The 23,542-nt window shown below is 40.5% G+C and overlaps 1 protein-coding gene across 1 annotated transcript in view; it reads right to left on the reverse strand.

Moving 5' to 3' along the window:
* LOC130911336 (A disintegrin and metalloproteinase with thrombospondin motifs 12-like) overlaps window positions 1–6,942 on the reverse strand; it is a gene marked incomplete at its 3' end in the record, with an annotated part of 56,481 nt that extends 49,539 nt beyond the window's left edge. The window contains exons 1-2 of the mRNA XM_057829219.1: window positions 6,683–6,942; window positions 6,456–6,542 (exon numbers count right to left, since the gene is read on the reverse strand). The remainder of the gene's footprint in view (window positions 1–6,455; window positions 6,543–6,682) is intronic.
* Window positions 6,943–23,542: the final 16,600 nt, after the last annotated feature.

A 23,542-nucleotide genomic window follows, 5' to 3' on the forward strand; every position in this document is an offset into this window, starting at 1 on the left:
TCGTAATTAATCGCAGTTCAAACCATCTCTAAAATATGCCAGATTTTTCTGTAAATTATTTTTGGAATGGAAAGATTAGACACAAGACGTATACATTCTACATACTGTACATAAGTACTGTATTTGTTGATTAAAACAATAAATCCCAAAACAAACACACAACAGAGCCTTAGAACAGGAACAGAAACAGTATTATTTATAATGTGTGCAAAGTGCGTGTAGTGTACACATAAATGTGGCCCTCTTCCTCTGGTGGCCGGCTGATGGGCCAGAGGAAGGGTGCCAACTTCAAAAACTAGCCTCTGTCTGTCATGTATCCATTGTGCAGCGCTTTGTTTACATTTGCGGCAATAACGACACTTGCTTTACGGCAGCTAAGCCAATACAAGGTAGCTTGAGCTCGCATCCCCGCGAGTGTGTTGTATTGTGCCTGAGTCTTGTTAACCAAATAAAGGCAGCGTTAACAAAAGTCATCTGACCGCTCGTCATTTTACAGTCTTTGAGAGTTCGCAACTTCGCATTTGACAGCACACGTGCCGCATACCTCCTCGCCAGCTGTTTGCTCGCCATTCATTCACCTGTGCATTTGATCGCTATTTTGTTACACTCTCGCTTTTTCGGTGGGGTATTTTGTTTTCATTCGTTATTGGATCGTTTTTGGACGAGGAAGTTGACGTCACATCCGGTGAGTGTATCGTTTGTTTGTTAGCGCTGCTACTAGTCGCTAATCTCCTAGTGCTCCTCAATTGGTTTTATCCCACGGACACATCGGAGAATCGATCCTAGGCTGCTTCGGCTCTCCTAGTGCTCCTTAATTTGTTTTATCCCACGATTTAACAGGTCGTGGATTAAAACTACTCTACTCTCCTCTTTAGCTCTATCTTGCTAGCCTAGCTTATCCGAGCTATGGCTAGCCCTCTGCCTTCTTCCTCCCGTCTTTTCTGCTCAGTGTGCTGTATGTATAGCGAGCACCCTGACTCCTTCGTCGAGGACAGTAGTAGCTGTAGGAAGTGTAGCTTAGTCTCAGGGTTGGAGACCAGGGTTTCTGAGCTAGAAGCACGGCTCTGCACTCTAGAGACGAAAGCTAGTCCGAGCTATAGCCAGGTAGTGGCAGGGCCCGCAGGTCGTGCTTGCAGTAGTAGGAATGCTAGCGCAGTTAGCCCCCCAGCGAGCCCCGTGCAGCCGGGGGAAATTAAGGACGGATTTGTGACTGTACGGGGGAAGCGCAGTGGTAAACGCACAACCTTAGTGCACCAGCAGCTTCACGTCAGCAATAGGTTTGACCCCCTCAGCGACACACCGGCTGAACCAGACACTCTCGTAATTGGAAGCTCCATAGTTAGAGACGTGAAGCACCCGGCGGTGTCTGTCAGGTGCTACCCAGGGGCCAGAGTCAGTGACATCGAAGGAAACCTCAGGCTCTTAAAGCAGAGTAGGAAGAGGTTCCGCCATATCGTGATTCACGCAGGCGGTAACGACGCCCGGCGGAGACAGTCTGAGGTGCTTAAATTAAATGTAGCCTCGGTGTGTAAACTTGCTAAGTCGATGGCGGACACTGTAGTTTTCTCTGGTCCTCTGCCTAATTTGGTCAATGATGAGATGTACTCTAGATTCTCATCATTTAACCGCTGGTTGTCTAGCTGGTGCCCAGAAAACGATATAGTCTTTATTGATAACTGGCACGCATTTTGGGGCAAGTCCAGGCTTATGCGCCGAGACGGCATTCATCCGACTTGGGACGGTGCTGCTCTCTTAACTCGAAATTTGGCCTCCAAACTTAGTCCCCCAAAGTGACACTTCAGAGTGGGGGCCCGGGCGCAGTGTTGTAGTGTAAAACACAACTCTGTTAGCAGTGATCACTCGCCTCTTTCCGAGCTGTCACAAATCCAACATTCAGGACAGAGGATAGAGACTGTGTCCGTGCCTCGTATAGTGAACAGGAGAAAACAGAGTACTATAGGAACGAGACCAAAGAATTTAATACATATAGCCCCTGATAGCTGTGAAAATAAAATAACTCTTAATAAATATATAAAATGCGGATTATTAAACATCAGGTCAATCTCGCCCAAATCTCTGTTAGTTAATGACTTAATTGGGGATTATAATATTCATATTTTGGCCCTGACTGAAACTTGGCTTCAGCAGGATGACTTTGTTAGACTTAATGAATCCACACCCCCAAGTCACGTGAATTTTCACACAGCTAGAAGTACGGGCCGTGGAGGGGGGGGGGGGGGGGGGTGGCAGTAATATCACACTCTTGTTTAGGTATGAGCCCAAAAAGTAAAGCTACTTACATTTATAACTCCTTTGAAAGTCTAGCACTATCAATTATAGATGCTAACTGGAAGAACCAAAAACCAGTTCTTTTCATAGTGGTTTACCCCTGGTCCCTACTCACAGTTTTTGTTAGATTTCTCTGAGTTTTTATCCAGTATTTTGCTAAGCTGGGATAGAATTATAATTGTAGGGGATTTTAATATAGATGTTGATGATGAAGGTGACTCCCTTGGTAAGGCCTTTAATGACCTACTAGATGGGACGGGCTTCATTCAAAATGTAAATAAACCAACTCATAGTCACAAGCACACCCTGGACTTGATTTTAACCTACGGTACGGAGATTAGTGATCTTAGTGTCCATCCCCACAACCCCGTACTGTCTGATCATTTTCTAATTACCTTTCAGTTTGTGCTTCAAGATAATCCGCCACTAGTGACTAGAACTCAGATGAAAAGGACATTATGTGATCGCTCTGTTTCAGAGTATAAACAGATAATTCAGCCTATATTTGCCTCCATGTCATCTAATTATGAAGGAATAATGTCCGGCCTTGCTGTTAATGACGAGTTTGTTGATCGTGTTATGCTTACGCTTCGTACTACCCTCGATGTCGTCGCTCCCCCCAAATTAAAGTTTGTCAAGCCGAGACGAGCCTCTCCCTGGTATAATGCTGAAACACGCTCTCTTAAACAATTGACACGTAAATTAGAAAGACTTTGCCGCCGTTCCAACACAGAGCACACTGTCTCTGCCTGGAAACACAGTTTAGTGACATATAAGCAGGCCTTGCGTACGACTAAAACCAGATATTACTCATCCTTAATAAATGAAAACAAAACTAATCCTAGGTTTCTGTTCAGCACTGTAGCAAGGCTGACAGTCACAGCTCAATAGAACCTTATATCCCAACCACCCTTAGCTGTGATGACTTCCTATAATTTTTTAACAATAAAATCGCAACTATTAGAAATAAAATAAATGAATCACTTCCAGTTATTAGGTCTGATAAAGTGCAGACAAAGAATTCAGAATCTCCTATAAACCCCTCTAAAATATTAAATAACTTTACTATTGTAGACCAAATCGATGTAATTTCAATTATAATGTCCTCCAAACCATTAACGTGCCTCCTAGACCCAATCCCAACCAAACTTTTTAAAGAGACCCTGCCTCTAACTATTGACATTATCTTAAATATAATAAATACCTCATTAGTTACTGGCTACGTGCCGCAGTCCTTTAAATATGCAGTTATTAAACCGCTCTTGAAAAAACCTACTCTTGATCCTGATATTTTGGCCAATTATAGACCTATTTCTAACTTACCATTTCTCTCCAAAGTCCTTGAAAGAGTGGTAATTAAACAGCTCTGTCAGCACCTACAGGACAATAGTTTATTTGAACATTTCCAGTCTGGCTTTCAAGCTCATCATAGCACTGAAACTGCATTAGTTAAAGTAACTAATGACTTGTTACTAGCCGCTGACGTTGGATTAGTCTCGATCCTGGTTCTGTTGGACCTGAGTGCAGCCTTTGACACAATCGACCATAATATCTTATTGCAGAGACTAGAATGTGACATAGGCATTAGAGAAGCAGCCCTCTGCTGGTTTAAATCATATTTATCTAATAGGTACCAGTTTGTCAATGTAAACCAGCAATCATCATCGTACTCTAGAGTTAGTTATGGTGTGCCGCAAGGATCGGTCCTCGGGCCCATCTTGTTTACGCTGTATATGCTTCCTCTAGGTAATATCATCAGAAAACATAGCATTAACTTTCATTGTTACGCTGACGACACACAACTGGATTTATCAATTAAACCTGAGCAGGTCAGGCAAGTGGAAAAAGTAAGCACCTGCGTCCGAGATATACTGTAAATACCTGGATGAGCACTAACTATCTTTTACTTAACCCTGAAAAGACAGAAGTCCTTATAATAGGCCCGAAAAGTGTGAGAGACTCTTTAGCTGCCCAGATAGTCACTCTGGACAATGTAAGTGTAGCCTCCAGCACCACAGTTTAAAACCTAGGAGTTTTATTTGACCCTGACTTATCGTTTAAAGAACACATTAAACAAACCTGTAGAACGGCTTTCTTTCACCTGCGCAACATCGCCAAAATTAGAAATATTTTATCTAAAAGCGATGCAGAAAAATTAATTCACGTGTTCGTTACATCGAGATTGGATTACTGTGACTCCCTACTTGCAGCTTGTCCTAAAAGTTCTCTAAAAGGTCTTCAGCTAGTCCAAAACGCAGCAGCAAGACTTTTAACAGGAACCAATAGAAGAGAGCACATCACGCCTGTGCTCCAGGCACTTCACTGGCTTCCAGTCGAGTTTAGAATTAAATTTAAAATACTCCTTCTTACATTTAAGACCATTAATGGGTTGGGGCCATCTTATCTCACCGATGCTCTGGTTCCATACCGCCCCAACAGAACACTCCGATCTCAGAATGCAGGTCTACTGGTAGTTCCCAGGGTTTCTAAAAGTACTGTCGGAGCTAGAGCCTTCAGCCACCAAGCCCCTGTTTTATGGAATCAGCTTCCAGCTAGTATTAAAGAAGCCGAGACAGTCTGCACATTTAAGATTAGATTAAAAACGTTCCTATTCGACAAAGCTTATGGTTAGGCTAGTTGAAGTCGGAGTAGACTCACAGTTTAGTCTAAGCTGCACTAGAAGCTATAATGCTGGGGGAAGTACAGCCGCTGAGTTCTATCTCCTTTTCTTACTCTACCTACCACTTGTCTTACTTTATTTCTATTTTCCAATGTTAATATCTAGTTGTCTAGTCTCTTCATCACTAGTCACCCACTAGTGTCCCCTTTCCCCCCTCCCCTCTGTGGAGGGGCTATTTTTCAGCTGCAACCTCCTGACTGTCCGGACCCCTGGCTGGATAGACGTCCTCGCTGCTACCCCCGTCTCATCTGGCTAAATGGACCTCTTCTTGCTCCTTTACTCCACTGCATTTTTACGGACTGTAACTTCGCCTGCTAATTCCCCTTAGCAGTTCTGGGGTTCCTGTCTATCCGTCCTGGGAGTGGATCTCTCCTGACTGTGGTACTCCCCGAGGTTTCTCATTTTTCTCTCAATTGACTCTGGAGTTTTTGGAGTTTTTCCTTGGAGGGTCTTAAAGATAGGGGATACCCAGTACTTGAACTGTATCTATTCATCTTTGTTGCTTCATTTCTAATTGTGTATCATATTGCCTCTGCAAAGCCCTTTGAGACATCTGTTGGGATTTAGGGCTATACAAATAAAATTGAATTGAATTGAATTGAAATTGTTCACCACTGTAAATAAGAGCACCACAGCAGTAGAGGTAAACTGCCGCTTTCGTTCAACCCGTTTTGTTTAGTGTAGAAGCCAGGGTAGTGGCTGTCCTGTTATTCCTTTTTAAAAGATCAGGTTTTACTTAGCGGGTGGGGTTAAATGTTGCGTTAAATGCGTCAAATATTTCAACGTGATTAATTTAAAAAATTAATTACCGCCCGTTAACGCGCTAAATTTGACAGCACTTTACATTACGTCAGAAACTCGTTTGGTACGACTCCGTTCCGAACCGTGGACCACGTACCGAAACGGTTCAATACAAATACATGTACCGTTACACCCTTAAGATATATATATATTCATAAAACAAAAACATCTGTTACTTACAGAATTGTTCATATTTTTGGACCATCTCTGTGTGTTGTGACCGGTTTACAACTCTGCGTTGTATTGTTTAGCTTGAAATGACGACGGGGGTCGAGAGTGCGGTGTGATGTGCTTTTAATCTGATAAAACACAAAAAGTCGTGATCCTCCCGTTAAACTCGGCGATAACAATGTGCCCCTCCCCATCGACATCCATACAGAAAAGCGCAGAACTAATAAAGTGCACCCAGCTTAAAGGAGGTGGTGTCGCGTTAATAACTGACATAGGGAAAACATACAACATACAAGCAAAAACTTCCAACTTTGAAGGAGGATTGACGGAAATAAAATACAAAATATGAAAACTACCAAATTTTGTGTAGTTATAAAATAGAAACATACAATATTTGCAAGTTTGATATACTCCTGTTACATCTGGGTAAGACGTTATTTAATTTATTTTTCTAATTTTGACCCTTTTGGGGTTCCATACAACATGTTATAAGCGGGTCTAACACTGTACTTACCACATTAGGAAGGGGTGATAGTGGTTGTGGTTTAGCCACTGGCTCTTGAGCATTTTTGGCGATATGTGTTGTCCTGGTAAAAATAGGCTGAAACGGCAAGAGGAAAAAATAAAGTAAAAGGGATCTTGCTCCAACAAGGGATGGTTTTGTTGCGAATCCATCAAATGGTTGCAAAGGTAAGATGAGTTTACAGGAAGCCAATCTTCCAGGAGACTTTAGTCACCTACTTTTTGGAGAGAAGAGTGGAAGCTGAAGACAGATGGTTTGGCAACCCTCCCTAATTCTGGCGGTCTGACTTGTTGTGTCAATGTCTTCAGGTTTGAAATGTTCACTGCACAGGACCGACAACTTGGTGGTGGAGAAGGCTTTCCTCTTGACAGTCACTTCCCACTGCCTTCTCAATTGCTTCTCTTTAGGAAATCTGCAAATATGAACTCATAATTCGTCCGGATAACATGTACTGTACATGTTTAGGGCTGTGACACTGTAATTCGACGGTGATGTATCGCGATTGTGACGGCCCTGGCCGTTTAACTGTTGTTTTATTTTGAGAAGCCTCCAGTCAGCTGATCGTCTCCTTTGCCAGCTGGCTGCCTACCCTCCCAGCGTGACGTGTGCTGCTCAACACCAAATGGGTAGACGTCGTGGCCGCCGCTGATTGGCCACCAAAGGACGCCGCCAACTTCAAAAGTCAGCCGCTGTCAACACTTGGGGAGGTCGCATTGACAGCGTTTGTGCCGCGGTCCTCCTCTGCAGCTGTTTGCTCACCATTCATTCACTTGTGATTTTGATCACTTGCTCGTTACACTCCTGCGTTTTCCGGTGAGGTCTTTGTGTTTGTTCGTTATTGGATCGTTTTTTTGTTCACATTGTACATAGAGAGCAACGAAGCAGTAGGGGTAAGCTGCCATTTCTGTTCAACCCGTTTTCGCCTGTTTTGTTTAGTGTAGGAAGCCAGGGTAGTGCCTGTCTTTTCGTTCTTTTTTTTTAAGATCAAGGTTTAGTTAGCGGGTGGGGTTGAAGTGTAGATTCATTTTCATACACTGAAGCCAGCTTTTTCTGCATTTTGTATATTTTGTTCATTGTGATTTTGATGATTGTAAATAAATTGTGCCACTTGTGAACTCGTGTGGCTCGTTTTATGTTACGTTCGTAGCGAGCCGTCCGTGGGACGTAACACCGATACTTTGCGGAGGGGTCCAAACATGAAAGTGAAAATGATCGTCAACAATTTGTCTCGCAAAATACTTTGAACAGTCATAACTCAGCAGATATACAACATATCTGCGCCAAACTTCCCATGCTTGTTGAGAGTCATACCCTGAAGGGTTCTGTAGGGGTCATTTGCATCAACTCTACAGTGCCAACTAGTGGCGACAGAAAGGAGTTTTAAAAAAGGCCTTTCTTATTGGGTTTTTTCAACGTAGAGCAATGAAATTCGGGGAGTAGATACCTTAAGCCTAACTGCTCAAAAAAGCCTCTTGCACCCATATTCCAAATCCAACAGAAAATTGGGTATTTTGGATCGAATGTGAAATTTCTGTCCATTTCTAGTACAGTTTACATTTGGAGGCCTGGATATGCACGAAAACTCACCAAATTTTGCACATACATGCGGCTTTGTGTGGATTTCGATAATCTTGCAACGTTACAAAAAAATGTAACAAAATGGCTCAGTGGCGCCCCCTTGAATTTTTCAAAAAGGCGTTTCCTATTAGGTTTTTTTAACGTAGAGCAATGAAATTTGGGGAGTCGATACCTTGTGCAAAACTGCTCCAAAAAGTCTCTGCACCCATATTCCAAACCCAACAGGAAATCGGGTATTTTGGATCGCTTGTGAAATTTTTATCAATTAACAGGGTGCACATTTGAGACCTTGTCACAGAGGGAATCAGTTGGATCATCTTCAAAATTGGTTAGACAATTCAGGAGACATATGAAATCTAAACTTTTCAAAATGGTGCGTTTTCATTCATGGGTCTGACCTGGGCGTGGTGCCAAAGTCGGCCATTTTTTCGGCAAAATGACAAATTCAGTAAAGGACTAATAGCTCCTTGAAACAACGTTCAATCTTTTTCATATCTGGCATGTATATGCGGCATCCCACCCTTAACACGAGTGCATTGAAATATTACTCATTAGGTCTAGCGCCCCCTAGTGGGAACAGGAAATGCCTTTTTTACGAAACAGGCTCCTCCTCCAAGGAAAAAAAATCTATTCACCTCAAACCTGCATCAGGGGAGCCTTAAGACATGTGTTCAGGTGCCTGATGAAAAATACTGAGGTTTGGTTGAAGTCGAAGGGTCCAACAGGAGAAGTAAAAATGACTGAAGCCATTTCGTCTCACCACAAGTTTTGAACAGTCATAACTTCTACAACATATCTGCGCCAAACATATCGTGCTTGTTGAGTCATAGTCTGAAGGGTCCTGTAGGGGTCATTTGCATCAACCCTACAGCGCCAACTAGTGGCAATAGAAAGTCACTCATTTTTTAAAATATATGTCCAGTTCTTTTCAGGTTGGTCATTGTAGTTTCAAGACCTTTTAAAATACTTATTTTACGGCCCATGTCCACATGTCTCTGTCTGTTGCTGTGATGACCCTTTATTCGCTCCTTTTTTGTAGTCCTCTGTCCAATAGGGGTTTTTATCTCTTAGGTGTGTGAATGTAAAGAGGCAACTTTCGCGCATGTTAGGTTCTAATGAGATGATTAGAGAGGACGATCTGCCACCACCCTGACCTGCACACTGTCCGAGTTGCATGACATCCGAGTTGCGCTAGATTGCGAGGGCCCGTTCAGTCCTGCTTGCAGGCCTAGTTCAAACTTGAGTCTTGAAAAAGAGGGGGTTGTCTTATAATCAGGGCCGTCTTATATTCGGGCCAATACGGTAGTTTGTTTATTAAAACTGAAATACCGTATTGGCCCGAATATAAGACGATGTTTTTTGCACTGAAATAAGATTGAAAAAGAGGAGGTCGTCTTATAACTGCGGTCTAAAAAAAAAAAAAAAAAAAAAACTGCGGCCTAGACATATACCCATTCACGACGCTTGATGGCGCCAGTCATCAATGAATCAAATGCTGAACGCGACTCGGGCGGCCAAAGGGAACCCCTGACACGAAGAAGAAAGTGGTAAGAAGGAAAAGAGAAGAAAATACCAGTAATAGAAGAGATAACCGAAAATGGAGAAACTTCGCGACAATTTGGAGAAAAGTGGGTCGAAGATTGGCCAGGTTAACCGGTGTTTGGCCATTCCTTACTACGCGGCGAAACGTCCTACACAATGCTCAGGGCGCTTGCATATGCATTCACACGCATGCGCACATCGGTTGGAAGCGGCGAGTACTCACTATTTTTGTTTTTATTTAGTTATTTAGAACCTTTTCACAGCCTCAAAGATACTTTTTGCATGTATTACCCTCTCATACTTTTAACCATTGTGTTTTTTTGTGTTAGCTTTGAAGCAGTTGACCACATTAGTCACGTAGCGTATTTAAATCGTCCTTATTTGACATAACTACATTTAAGTATTTTCTGCAGGCATTTCTTTAGTACGTTATTCCTGTATGCATCTAAACAAAACAAGTTTAGAGCGCACGGTAGTAATTTAGGTGTCAAATTCGACTAATGTAGGACGTTTCGCCGATGTAGGACATTTTGGCAGAACACCGGCAGCTGAGGAGAAGTTATGACGCAAACTTCAAGTTGATGGTGATAAATGAGGCGGTGTCTTCAAACAACTGCAAAGCGGCTGTGAAATATGGTGTCACAGAGTGTAATGTACGGAGATGGAGAGCTCAAAAAGATCGCCTAAAAAATGCTCAGTCAGAGAAAAGCTTTCCGTGGTCGTTTCTGTATAAAAATTAATTTGGTGTTCAAAAAGTCTTTTTTCAAACTTAAGTCTTGAAAAAGAGGGGGTCGTCTTATAATCGGGGTCGTCTTATATTCGGGCCAATACGGTAGTTAACTTTTTAACTTAATAGTTAAAATCTTTTCATAGAAGAACTAAATCTCACATGATGCTTATCGATGAAACATTCCACTATAACATGTCCACCACCGGTGACTTATTTTTAGGGGGGATGTCATACGAACACATACTGATTTTTCGGACTATAAAGCGCATCAGAGTAATAAGGCTTCAACGAATGGCCTATCGTAAAACTGCATTCGTATATGGGGCCCACCGCATTATAAGGCACAGCAGGAGTAGTAGTAGTAGTAGTGGTGGTGGTTAGGCTTGTCTTATGCATCCACTTGATAAAGCTGCGCTCATGCCAAGATGAACAATATTGGTCCATACTGTATATAAGGCTCATCAGATTATAAGGTGCACTGTCAGCTTTTGAGAACACAAAAGGTTTTTGGTGCACCTTATAGTGCGGAAAATACAGTATGTAGCATTGTAAAGGGAAACATCTTATTTTCAACGGGATAATAGGTTGTCATTTGGGATGATTTTTATTGAGCAGTGCAGATTTTACGGTGTGATTGGGCTGGATATCGTCCTTCCATCTGACAACGCTGTCTGTTTGTCCCCAGTCCGTGTCATAACTTCCAGCGTTACTCTTGAAGTTTTGTTTCGAAGAGAGAAAAAGGAAAAACAAAGCCTGCATGAGTTGAATCGACCCAGAGACTATTCAATACCTATCCTGTATCTGCTCTCTCTCAGTCCTTCTGTTATCATTAAGATAGAGGAGGACTTTTCTTTACAATGGGAAAGTTCTTTTTTTCAGAAGCTATTTCAATTTGTGACTTTTTATCATTATTTTGTTCATTTAGACGCTGGTAAATGTTTGTTGTTGAATTAAAACAAAAAAGAATTAATGAGTAATATTTTTGGCTCACCCTCGGTTTTCTGATAGTTTCCTCTAGTTCTGCCCTGAATAGTATAATAACAAATCTTCTGAGTTCTGACCGTTTTATAAACACTACTTACTTATGGAATGTGATTCTCTTGGCTTTTGTATCCGCTATGCACTTATTTAAGCATCCCATTGCAGCACAATACTGTGGCATACTGTCATTTTGTTTAAAAATACAATACGTAAAATAAAGTCTATACACTATAAACAATTCGATAGTACCGCTCCAAAATGGTGGCTGACTTGCAGCGCTTGGCTGTCGCAACCCAATGGGAGTTCCGACAGAATGTGACTGGCGCATGCGTAGTACATGCTTACGCTAACCGTGCATGCGTTGATATGCGACCTTTTTACGACAGTTTGGGTATGTCATGTGTTCGGGGATTTTTTAATAATTTTTTTTAAACAATGTAATGGCTGTATTGGAGAGCTGTATTGTGCTTACCTACAAGCCACTGTAACGTGGAATTTGGGGGGTGGGGGTGGGGGGTGGGGGGGGGACATTGATTTTTATTGTATTTATTAATTCTTTAATAAGAAACTATTAATTTAGCTCAATTTAAAAACCCCATTGACTGTTAAAATGTTATGTATGTATGTATGTATGTATGTATGTATGTATGTATCTATCTATGTATGTATCTATGTATGTACATTTTTTAAAGTCCTGTTACGTGAGCCTTGCTTGGTGAAATAAAGTTTTTGTTTTATAAACACGAGACCCCCAAATTGTCGACCCATCATTAAAATCCATTTTCTTCTTGCCATGAGTGACATTCAGAATAATAATAATAATAAAAAAAAGATTTATGAACAATTTTGTTGTTGTTGTTGTTGTTGTTGTTGTAATTAATGGATTTATAAAAGTAATAATGCAGGACATTGTGGTAAAAACAAATTTTGGTGGGGGATTATCGTAAGTAGAATCGGCTTTATCAAATATATCGTTCACAACATTCAAATATTTGTTAGTTTGTTTATTTAATTTCGCACCAGTAAGGTAGCGGTTGCTGATGACGCCTTTAAACGCAACTCGTTGAACTTTGGTACACTAGTTAGCAAAATGGGCGTGGCGAGTCCGCTTAATGTGCACTCTTGTCTCTCTCCACTCGAGAGGGACAAGAAAGGACCACAAAAGCAAGCCGAATCGCTGTTTCTTCCCAAAATAATGACGCTTTTCGCTGCCAGGGACAACCCGAGGTAGGAAACATTGCAAACACGTTCACTGGTCAACGTGTTGACGATCTGTTGGGCGAAATTTTGCATGTTTTATTGGTTTATAAAGTGATCGCAAGGTTGATCCGTCTCAAGTGACAAAATGTTCACAGAAGTGTTTCACAACTTTTCTCTGTCGCGTCTTGGCACAAATTATACTTATGAAAAAGTCTTTTGGGCATACCACAAACAAAAATGACTAAAAATGAAACGGAGGTTCATAGACATTAGGTAAAGGTTCTTTCCTAAATAATAATTGTGTCAACATAAACACTGCGGCTCTTATATACTCTATAGGAAAATCACAAAATAGTTAAAACTACAACATTTACTGGCTCTGTGTAGATAATGTGCTCTATTTGTTCATGAAAAGCTAAAGAAAATATTTAAAAGTACTAGCCGTAAAGTGTTTTTTTTTTTTTTTTTTTAATTAAAAAATAAAAGTATTAAGCAAGCAGTACGCGTACACTGAACTAATGCACTCACCCCAAGGTGGAAAATTTCCCAATTAACTGTGAAATCTGGACTATTCCATAGAAAATCTTAAATAAATGAACAATGACATTTTATATCTCACAATTAGGAATTTTAGGACCACTTAACTCGTCTACTACTGATGGTGAATGATGTTGCCAGCAAATGGATTGGACGGCAATGGTGGCCATTAATATGTCATTCAGCCATTTCTGAATGCAGTACAGTATGACTCTGCTTCCAGCAGGCTTTAAGAAAAGGTGAAGATGGAGGACTTCTGGGCGGCAGTAGTTTGGGTTGGGAGGATATGGTTGTGCCTCATAGTCTGCCTGATCATGATCCCTGCCATGTTTGGTTTCTCACTGGGCATTTCGGAGGCCTACATGGACATCCTGGTCAAAACATTGGAGGTAATCTACTTTATTTCAAATCCATCCAGGCTCTAGTCTTCAAATAAGTATGGGGATGGTTCGATGGCGTAAGAATGTTATTCTTTTTATCTATTAGTGGGCCACACTAAAATTACAGAAGGCAAGCACAGAAGAACAAACACTCAAAGCATCTTCATCTAGTGGTAAGTACAACAGATCGGGGCCGGATGTATGGGGGGGCCGGGGTGGGCCCGGCCCACCCAGACATGAGTCATGCCCACCCAATCAAAATGTCGGGAATATCTATTGTAGCGTTGCACTGGATATAGAGAACGTACGGAGAGTTGGCCTCACCTACTTTTTTATTGCAGGATTAACGGTTACTGTTGGCCGCAACCATGGCGAACAAGCAATCACCAAAACAAGCTGTTTTTCCAACCTCGTTTGTTATCCGCGCGCTTCCTCTCTCTCCTCCAGACACATTCTCGCAATCGGACATCCGGGCATTAATGACGTCTCCAGCCACAACAAAGCGTCGCCATATTGAAGTGGGGGCAAAATACGGGTCACAAGCAGTTGCTCTGTTGTGCATTGTAGTACAAACGCGTTGAACTTTTGTCTTATTTGCGGTCTTTTTACCGTCGGAATGACTAAAAGTTGCCGTGTTGCGGGTTGTAACACAAGGAAGAGTTCGTAGCCGCATTTGAAGTTCTTCATTCTTCCTCATGAGAAGAAAAGGACTAGCAAATGGCTGAAAGCAATCAATCAAGGAACAGTAAAAGAAGGCGGCTTAGTGGACCATTCTCGCCAGTGGGAACCTAAATCCAGGCACATTTACGTTTGCAGCTGACATTTTATTACTGGTTAGTAAACTTTAATCGATTTTTTTTTTGTTTGTTTTTTTGTCCCAATTAGCTGCTAGGATTCAGTAGACTAGGCAGTGGTTATTATTACCGTAACCGACAACTCGCAAAGCGTTATTTTTCTTTTGCCGTGAACTGCTCTGATCGGTCAATCGGTATATTATTGGCCTGGTGGGAATTGGTTATTTTGCCGTGACGTGTTCACGGCTAAATAACGCTTGGAGGCGAATTACCGGTTACAGCAGAAATAATCACTCCGTATATACTACCAGTTTTCTTAGTTCCACACAGTACATATTCCACGTAATTGATGAAGGTCAACTTACTGGGTGACTTTATGAGGTAGTTGTAGATGTTTCCGAACTCCACTGCAGGCAATTCCTTTGGATTGTTCATCCAGCTATCAGCTGCGACTTTGTATAGGCAGATTTGCAGGCCAATACACGCTAATTTTAAGTTGTATTGCCTCCTCTCGTCTGTCGGCAGTGACTCGTGATAATAATAAGTCATGTTTAAGACGTTTTTATGAAAATACACAGCTGAAATATATGAATTTCAGACGTTTTCCTACAGATGTTTACCTGTGCGTGCCCCCATCTCAAAATGGCGACACGTTGCTATGCGAGATGACGTCATCATGACATCACGCCGACTGCGAGAATAAGTAGATAGATGGGGGGGGGAATAAATAAATAACCCCCCCAAAAATTTATGCAGCCTCAATGGGACACAAGCCAGTGTCCTACTTGCGCCGGTCGCAAGCCTGGAGAAATGCAGAGGGTAAAAAAAAGCCTGCATTGGGGTGACACCTCAAGATTTCATTGTGCCCACTCTGGTGGGTAAACCTAGATCCGGGCCTGCAACAGATGTGGACTGTTGGTAGAAAAAGTATACACGCTGTTAAAATACAGATTTTGGAATGAAAATGAGACCAAGTTTTAATCTCAAAACTTTTTTCCATTTATTAATTACTAGAAACTGTCATTTTCAAGTAGTATTTTGGGAGTTCGAAGGGAAGTAAAACTAAATCACTCAAAAATAAAGATACACGATAATATCAGTCACCGATAATTATCGGCCGATAATGGCAATTATGACGTCACACAGATAATCCAGATAATAAAAAAATTCAACCGATAATGCAATCCGATAATTATATATTTGATTTAGCTTCCAAATGTGCGCAACCGAAGAATTCAGCACGCCGCCTCCTCAACCCCTCCCCTCTCTGAAGCCCCTGAGGGAGGAGGGGTTGAGGAGGCGGAGTTACACGACAAGAAGTAGTTGAATATTATGGCGGCTGTTACTAAAAAAAAAAAAAAACGACGCTCTCGCCATCTGCGGAACATGTACCGTAGAAGTTCCACGAGGCAGAAAGAAAGCGTCCTCATTCAAAACCACTAACCCAGCAGCCATTTAAAACTGCTCCACAAAGATTTTTGGAATGAATACGAGGATGCTGCTAGCGGGAATGCTAAAGCTATTGTAAACACTAAGTTAACCCTTTAAGGTCTGGGCCTATTTTGTCTGATTTTGCATGCCCTTGAAGTTGCCTTTATATTTCAAAGACAGAATTGTTTACGATGGCCTGGTTTGGTCCCTTTTTTTGTGACAACTTGAACTTCATGTCCAAACTGTTTTTTCCTTCACTGACCAATTATAAATCATAATTTTGGGCCCAAAAAGACCAAAAATTCCAAAATCGTTTTGTCAAAATTTTTAATATTGATGTCCAATTGACAACCAAACATGCGTAACGAACCGTTTTGAAACTTTGTAATATTTATTCAACATGTTAGGATGAACATTCAACCAAAAAAAATTAGAATAAATAGTCTTTTATTTGACAATTCAACATAAACAACAGGTATAGCCATTGGCGTTTTTTGCATTTATACATGCTCTAGTCAAAACAGGTTATATACAGCAGACCAAACAGTGAAGAACAGTGAAAAAATATACCATCTAACACAAAAAGTGTTTAGAGGCCATCTCTTTATGAGTTTAGGTATTGCGGCCCATCACCTGATGAAAACTATGTACACACAATCAAGGTTCTTGAACACACATTTATATACACAAATTGAGAAGACTGATTGTGGGAAAAAAATATATATATATAACATTGGGGAAAAAAGTATTTTCAAAAATATTTACAATAAACAAGTTAAATTTTTTTCAGGCATGCCACTCCGAAAAGCAGTTTCGTCCTGGAATTAGACACAGGGCTACATCACAGCCCACACTTCCATGGGGTGTCGGTCCTCTTTCCACCCTTCCATTTTCATTTCACTTTACTTTCATTGTCACTATAAATGTACATGAAACAAAAGTCAGTATTTATGAAAATAATAAAGTATAAAATAAAATATATACAGCAATAAATAATAATGGAAATCTATATGTATGACAATAGAAAGAATACCGTAGCTGAATATGTGCTACATCCCTAATCTTCATATAGAAAGAAGACCACAAATTATACTTTGATCTGATATGCACATTTTATTATTACATACACAAACACGCACTTATATTGCATCAAAATTAACTTTGTCTTGCAATATCAAAAGAAACTTTTACAGCATTAAAAAAAAAAAAAAAAAAAAGCGAGTTGGCTTACCTCTGCTCGTCGATGGCGTCACCCACGTGTTCAAATCCGTCACTATCTTCACTCGAGGACTCTTCCGAAGAAGACGATGATGACGAATTTGGACCACCCTCTTCCTCAAGTTGATCAAAAAGCACAATTGCTTGCGCTAAATTTAGTTTTCCGTTCATCCTCAAAGTCACACAAAGTCGCTCGCTCGCTTGCTTGATTCAAACGGCCGTCGCTCCCCCCTCGCTGCTTCAGAACACTCCTGCCTCTCGTTCGGTGGAACCTCGCACGGCAGTTATATTGATTAAAAAAAAAACAACGCATTTTGTGCTTCCACTGTGACTTCGAAAGGGTTCGTTTGATTTGTGTTTTTTTCATGGAGCTTCCGTTTTGAAAAAGGACAAGAAATGATGGAATTATAGACATAAACAAATGATCCATGCAGCGTTTTAATGTTTTTTGAGAGGACAATAAAACTATAAAACTTAAATGACAATATCTCACGTTTTAGGTGGTCGATTGACTTCAAATAACAACGAGAGTAAACCGCAACTTCCGCACTTTAAAACGAGACCAACCAACGGCATGTGGGTGACGTAATTAAAACGCGAGGGTGCTTCAAAGACGACGTGCGCTGAGGACGCGCCGGCGCGTCCTTCGACTCTCAAGGGTTAAACTACAGGGCTTGTGACGATACAGAGTCGGGCTGTTTGGGAATGCAGGCCAAGGCAGGTGGTAAATTCGCATCTAAGGCTAAACACCGGCACGACTGGAGACCGCTAGTCGGCAAGTAGCCGTCTTCCGACGGAGCCCCCCGCTCTGGCTCTCGCTCAGGCCGCCACCGCCTCGCCGTAGCCGGGGTGGGCCGAGTGCGGTTCCCCGGCTTCGGGACCTCCGGCGGACACCCCGGTTTCTCGAGCGTTCCCCCACGGCGTGCGAGCAGAGCCAGGACCCGAATACGCCGCGGCGAACCGGCTGGGGCGGGCGGATTATCCGGTACGAACGTAGTTGCCGCCGAGACGAGACACGTTTTTTTTTTTTTTTTATACCTAAATGACCCGAGAACCAAAGTCCTGGATAAAAAAAATAATGCAGTTTATACGACCACCATTTTTCATGAAAAAGTGATGTCCAGTAAGCAAGCTTATCATGACGGCACAGTGGTTAGATGGTAAGAGTGTGACAATATCTCGATACAGCGATATATCGCGATATTTTGCAACCCGATGGGTTATCGATATGCTCCCGCCAAGAATCGATACTTTTATTTAACATATTGGCCATACAATGGAGTATGGATGCTGTAAACTGCTCAATGTTTGTTGAGCAATTCCTTGGCGGTCCACTAGGGGCGCTCGGGAGTGGCGGTGAGGGTAAAGTGCGCACAAGTTGTCTAGAGAAGAAGAGAAGCTCCAAGTGGGTTGAAAAAATAAAAAAGCTCCGTGAGAACGGTGGAGGGAAAAAATGAGAAAAATATTGCTACAAATCACACATGGGGACACACTTTAGATTTTACACCAACAAGAAAGGAAGCAAGGTGAACAAGGACTTTGCTGTATGCAAGAATTGTCTAAGAAAAATAAGTTTCACTGGGAGCTGGTGACGTAGTGGACACTGGAGTTTGTGAGTTTTGCTTTCATCACTTGAGGTAAGAAAGTTTTGCAATGTAATTGACTTTTTAATTTACATGTATTATTTTGATGACATTTGGTGTTGAATGATATAAAATAAACCAGGACCCTAAACTGGATGAAAATGAATATCGAACAAGCCCACATGAATTTACAGATTTATTTGAGAACCAATTTCCATCTAGTTTACTACACAAACTGTTATTACTGTCATTTTGATACAATAAGCTATAAAAATGGTTTGAATAGGTTCCAAGATATATAAAGTGATGTGCATGATAATTAATGTAGCCTACATATTAAAAATAGGTAATTATTGATGTAGCCTACATATTAAAAATAGGTAATTATTGAATTTTTAATTTCTATACATTCAATTCATATTTTTTTTAATTCAATACTTCCAACACAAAAAAAAAAAATCAGGATTTCAACTCAAACACTATGAAGTAGCTAATATTTTGTTGTTTTTAAGGTGAGGAAGACTGTGACTGAGCAAGTCTGACATCTTAATTGCTGAAGCAGATAGCGGAAGTGCTCAAACCAAGCAACAAAGTTCATATACGAAGAAAAGACCCACCAATTTTATCATTGCCCCACTCCAAGCTCAACTGCTGACACCTACGGCACTTTTTATTTTTTTATCTCTCCAAGCGATATCAGTGGTCGTGGTTGGTTTCCTCTATATGTGCAGGGGCACAATTTGCAGTAGATTTATATTTTACAGCAATGTTGCACAGAAAAGGTGTCACTGTTTAATAAATGACTTAAACAGTATTTTTTTCTATTTTCAAATATCTTTTTTTCGTTTCAACAGTTGTATCGTAGAATTTCATGTATCCAATTTCTGACCAATACATCGATAATCGCTGTATCGTGATATAATCGTTATCGTGAGCCTTGTATCGCGAATCGTATCGTATCGTGAGGTGCCCTGAGGTTCCCACTCCTATTAGATGGTAATTTAAACATGGAGAAAACGAAGTCAGCCAGTCAATAATACATTCAGAATGTAAAATGACGAGCGGTCAGTTGACTTTGTAACGCTGCCTTTATTTTCGGCTTAACAAAACTCAGGCACAAAACAACACGCACGCGGATGCGAGCTCCAACTCTGTCCAAATAGTACTGCCGTGTATCAGTTTAGCTGCTGTAAAGCAAATGTCGTGAAAGCCGCAAATGTAAACAAAGCGCTGCAGAATGGGTACATGACATCTCGCTCTTTTGAGTTAATCATTTTCTCAGTGTGCAACAAAGCATATAACATTAGCAATCACTTTTCAAATTATTTAACTTATTTCTCTGATCAATTACAGTCACAGTAGATAATCAAATTCTTAAATCTATATTCTGTAGCCACAAATATTATTCAAAATCTTTCCTTCTAAGTTTTTTTTTTTTTTTTTTTAGGATTAAGTATAATAATGTATTGCTTAAAACAAAGCTGTTAAGATTTTCAGCTAGCTATTTTTCTTCCAAGAAATCTGAGAGAAATACACTTGAAGCGATGGCAGATAATTTCACTTATTGCCAATAGATTTACACTTAAAACTGACTAGTTTTAAGGAGGTGTGTTTTGCAATGTATTAATATTATATATGTTAGGAATGGCTTACTTTTAAAGGCATTTTTGTGCAACTTAGGTATTTACTCTTTAAGTAATTGTTGCCAAAAGTTTACCATTACACAATGTCGGACAATCTGTCATTATTTAGATGTTTGAATTGACGACTTGTTCATATTTTATATTGAAAAAAAGAGCAATAAATTATATTTTTGCACAGTGATATTTTCTTTTGTGTGTACTTTAAAATTTTACATAAATCTTTTAATAGAATTATCGGCTTGACATTATCGGTTATCGGTTGGAATGAGGAGGAAATTATCGGTTATCGGTATCGGTTGAAAAATGTATTATCGTGCATCACTACTAAAAAATAGAATCAAGAGATGTTACGATCCAATGACGTGGTCGGAAATTGGGTGTGATCTGTTTTTTTAAAAAGTCTGCAATCTCACCTCCCTGATCAGAGATAATTAGTGATGCACGATGATAGATTTTTCAACCGATACCGATCATTTCCTCCTTGTCCCAGCCGATGACCGATAATGTCAAGCTGATAATTCTATTAAAAGGTATATGTAAAATTTTAAAGTATACACAAGAGCAAATGTTACTTTGCAGAAATAAAATATATTGCTCGTTTTGTCAACATCAAATGCGAACAAGTAGTAAATTCCAACATCTAAATAATGACAGATTGTCTGACATTGTGCAATGGTAAGCTTGATAAGAACAAATGCTAATATTTACTTCAAGGAAGTGGAATAATCTGGCCCATTCATCTGTTAATTAGTCTATAACACTCAAAACAAGATGGAGAAAAAAATATTTGTCTAGATTTAAGAAAAATTATCTGATGAAGACGTCATAAATTTATAGTTTACTGAATGCATCACTGACTGACTGACTTCTTGTAAGTGTGGTTTGGTGCATGTTGAAATTATCATCTAACCACTGGGCCGTCCAGATAAGCATGCTTACTTGACATCACTTGTCCAAATGTCCATGGTGAAACTGATGTGATCGGCATATTTTTCACGAAGAATGGTGATCGTTTAAACTGCATTATTTTTTCATCCGGGGCTTTGGCTCTCGGGTCACTTCTGTAAAAAAAAAAAAGTCTCTCGTCCGACCGAGCTTTAGCCTTCGCGCTAGCAGCCGCCTCGTATTCGTTCCAAATATTTTTGTGATGCAGCTTTAAATGTCTGATCAGGTTAGTGGTGTTGAATGAGGAGGCTTTCTTTCTGCCTCGTGGAACTTCTGCAGTGCATGTTTTGCAGATGGCGAGCGCACCGTTTGTTTCACACACAGAAAAATCTACCAACGCTGGTGACAGAGCCGCCATGATATCCAACTGCCTCAACCATGTCGTGTAACGCGTCACTCATGCAACAGGGGCTTCCGAGGGTGGAGGAAATGAGGAGGCGGCGGTGCAGAATTGGATAAAACTGCTTCGATTGCTCACAATTGGAGACCAAATCAAGTATCTAATTATCGGATTCCATTATCGGCCGATAATTATCTGTAACCGATATTATCGTGCATCTTTAGAGATAATCCAATGTTGATGGTTTTCAAGTTGTTTCTAACATGCCAGTTAAGGTTTAAATGAAAAGCACACAAAAAAGAAAATCGAAAAACAAAGAAAACCCTTTGTTTTCTTTTGTTCCTTAAAATTCCGCAAGCTTAATGCTAGTGTGGGGCAGTGGCAATGGACGCGGTAACAAAAAATTGGCATCATGTCTCAATATTTAACTCTCAAAACAATTGTCAAACAAAAGCGGTTCATTCACGGACAAGAAAAACAACAACCTTTACTGACATATGCGCTTCGTATGCCGCCAAAAACAAATTTTATCAAAAAGCTAAATCTTGACTACTACATCTACCCCCTTTATGTCGATGTACAGTATGGTTACAGTATCTGTCAATGGCTCTATGCTTCCCAATGGCAAAATTGCGCAATCAGAGAAAATCCATTCCATGAAATTGATCTTGGTCTAATTGTTTTTACAGGCTGAAGTCCTGTCAAGTTGGCACTCAGGCTGTTGTTTTAGTTCTCGTGGATACTAACTTTGGAGTACAAGTCCTTCGTCATTCGTGAACCAATTGTCTTGAAACTTGGTAGCTATGTAGAATGAGCCAGTATCTATTGGTCCTCGGAGCCTGATTTTTTTTTATAAAATATATTTTTTAATCGTAGCTAATTAATTAATTTCTGAATTATAGTTAGGAGTTTGTCGGTTCAGGGCAGCACTCTGTAGGTTAGGAATTTGCCAGTAGAAGGCAGTGCTGAATTATTGTTACCTGTAGGTGACAAATTAGGCAATAGAGGGCAGCTTTCAGCCTCAAATTGCACACACGTTCTTGTTAATGTCACAAAAAATATTGTTTGATGAAAGGCGTTTCGACTTTATGTATTCACTTTTGAAAAACAGAGCTTTGACGACAGGCATGCTGCAACGTGTCATTTCCTCATGCGGTTAAAGTCAGGCAAAGAATGCTGAAATGAACGACCACAAAAAGCAAGATGTAGCAATGAATGTGGCTATCGTCATACACAATAAACATAGGTCACCATATACGTTTATGATCGGCTACAGGGCCAAGTTGCTGAGGAAACTATCGCAACTATCTCACAAAATGATATTTTTCTTATCACGCTTGGTTTGGAAGACCCTTAACATCGGGAAAGCAGGAAAATGTTCAACGGTCATTCAAATTACTCTAAAAAGAAAATAAATAATAATGTGCTGATTTTTTGCAGTTAGAAAACACTTAAAGAATTTTGTCCCAGGCATTTTGCACCACACTAGTATTACAACCAACAAGCCCCTATGACAAAAAGACATAACCCGTAAAAGCACAGAGAGCCATTTAACAATGTGAGAATACCATTTTATTTTGTAGTTTTTTTTTTTTTTTTTTCCTTTTGGTTTTATTTGTTCTTCGAATTGCATGGCATGGCTATAAATGATGTATTCTAATTTCTCCACCCTTGCTGTAAAATAGAAACAAGCTACGTCAGCATCCAGTGTTTGCAAAGTGTGTCACTGTTATATTCATCATTACGTAATCTAGACTTCAGTCAGTATAAAAACTTTGAACGCTTCAGAGGCAGTAGTCTCCCACATATTGTACATTTGTGTGAGTACAGTGATACCTCAGCTCACGAACGCTTAAGCTCACGAATTTTTCGCCTCAAGAACATTAAATTCGCGAGCATATAGTCTCTGCTGACGAACTAGTTTTCGGCGGACGAACCAATCCACGCGGTCGAACAGTGCCACGAGAAGCTGACGCACGCTCACGGCGTCCCAGTTCGTCCCCTCCCTTTCGTTGAGTGCGGACGTGGTTTGTGTTTGATAGACATTTTGGACCATATTGAGTGTACTTTTGCTATTATGGGACCGAAAAAGACCCCACCACAGGCTAGTGTTAAGCCTCAGAAGACATTAAAGAAAATAAGGTATATTTTTGTGTAGTTTTAAGGCTTATTTAGT

This window comes from Corythoichthys intestinalis, unplaced genomic scaffold (assembly GCF_030265065.1).
Source record: "Corythoichthys intestinalis isolate RoL2023-P3 unplaced genomic scaffold, ASM3026506v1 HiC_scaffold_28, whole genome shotgun sequence".
In the NCBI taxonomy this organism is placed as follows: domain Eukaryota; kingdom Metazoa; phylum Chordata; class Actinopteri; order Syngnathiformes; family Syngnathidae; genus Corythoichthys; species Corythoichthys intestinalis.